The 2012-nt window shown below is 27.3% G+C and overlaps 1 pseudogene; it reads right to left on the bottom strand.

Annotated features, from left to right (window-relative positions):
- Positions 1 to 1226: 1226 nt before the first annotated feature.
- LOC112469342 lies at positions 1227 to 1345 on the bottom strand (annotated as a pseudogene).
- Positions 1346 to 2012: the final 667 nt, after the last annotated feature.

Here is a 2012-nt window from a genome sequence, read left to right as displayed (position 1 = left end):
TGTCATTCACATCCCTTTGCAATTCCATACGTATTCTTTTGAGTCAGCTTGCCAATTTCTCAAAATGAAAATCTTTTGGGATACAGTGACATTACATTGTATTTATATTTTTAATTTAGGTTGAATTGACAACTTTACACGTCTCTTTCAATCTATGAAAATAATGTTTCCCTAAGTGTTTAGGTATTCTTTTGTCTAAATTTTACATTCCAGATTTTAGTGTAGAAGACAAACATTTTTTCTTAAATTTCATTAATAAATATTTTAGTTTATTACTCTAAATGGTACTAACTCTATAATTTTTTCCTATTTGTTGTTGCTGATATATAGTAATACAATTGATTTTGTATATTGTCCTTGTAAAGTACATGTTATTAAATTAATTAATTCTTATTAATGTGTTAATTTATTAAATGCATGTGTTAATTCTAAAAATCTATCTATTTAAAAAAATATTTTTGAAATACTCTTTTGTTTTCTGGTATAACAATAATTTTATTCCCTCTTTTCCAAATCCCATGCACTGTTTTCCTTGACTTTCTGTCCTAGCTATGACCTATATGGCACATTGAATAAAAGTGGTGATAATGAATATTCTTGTTTCATTTCCATTCATAGGGTGAATGATTCTCATATTTTATCTCTGAATTTAATTTTTGCTGTATACTTTGTTATTCTTTTGTCAGATTAAATAAATTTCCTTATTTTCCTAGTTTTCTACACAATTTTTATACATGAGTGTTTTTTTATTTTTTTATTTTTGCATCTACTCAAACAAGCAAATAATTTTTTGAGTTTTATTTTAATGTGACTAATTTCTTTGAAATTTTTAGCATATCTAACATTTGTTTTGCCTGTATTTCATTAATAAAATTCAATGTAATAATAATAATTATTGCCTTCTTATGAATTAAATCTTATTAAATGTTCTGTATCTTTAGTTGTGTCCTTGAGGTTTACTTTTACTAATATTAGAAATTTCTCATATTGGAATATTAACTTTCCTTAGTTTTATGTTTACATGATATAACTTTTTCCTATCCTTTAATTTTCAAACTTGCTTTTTCTTCATCTATAAGAATCATAAGCCATATGTAGTAGAAATTTATTTTTGTACCCAGTTTGATAAGATTTTTTTTTTTTTTTTTAGGCGAAGAAACTCTTGGTTGACATCACAGATTGCAAGGACCTTGTTAGCTTACAATCCCTTATTTTTTTATTTTTCACGTTTACAGCACCTCGTCTTCCTAGGTGGTCTCCCATCCAAGTTCTAACCAGGCCCGACCCTACTTAGCTTCCGAGATCAGACGGGATCGGACTTGTTCAGGGTGGCATGGCCATAGACTGACAAGAGTTTTTATCTATTTTTATGTTAAATACAATTACTGATATTTCCAAAATAGTTGCTATTTTAACATTTGTTTCCATCTGCCTCATTTATTTTATTCTTTTTTCTTTTCTTGCCTTAATATTTCATTCTATCTCTTGCCCCCTACACCCTGTTAAATTGTAACTTAAGAATTGTGTTGCTTTTTTTCCATTAGTGGTTATCTTGGAGACTAAAACATGCATCATTGACTTATTATAGGTTATTTTAAATTAACACTTTTTATCATATTCTAAGTAATATCTGACCTTTTAGTCTTTTATGTCCATTTATCTTTATTTTTTACTGTTGCTATATTTGTAAATTCAATGTACATTTCAAATCCCAGAAGGTATCATTATTATATAGTTTTGAATGGAAAATATGTATTTAGATTTACCTACATAGTTACTCTTTTAATTGTTTTTCATTTATTTCTGTATTACTATACTTATTTCTGGGTTCTTGTTTCTTCTATATGAAGAACTCTCTTAGATAAAGACTATTTTTGTGCAGATCTACTCTTGGCTATTTTGTTCTAATGCTTCTGTATTTTATCTTCCTTTTTTGAAGCGTATTCTCAACGGATACAGCATTCTAACTTGGCCATTGTTATCTTTCTACTCTTTAAAACTGTCATTCCAAT

This window comes from Pteropus alecto, unplaced genomic scaffold (genome assembly GCF_000325575.1).
Source record: "Pteropus alecto unplaced genomic scaffold, ASM32557v1 scaffold146, whole genome shotgun sequence".
NCBI classification, from domain to species: domain Eukaryota; kingdom Metazoa; phylum Chordata; class Mammalia; order Chiroptera; family Pteropodidae; genus Pteropus; species Pteropus alecto.
This window is presented reverse-complemented; position numbering and strand designations above follow the sequence as displayed.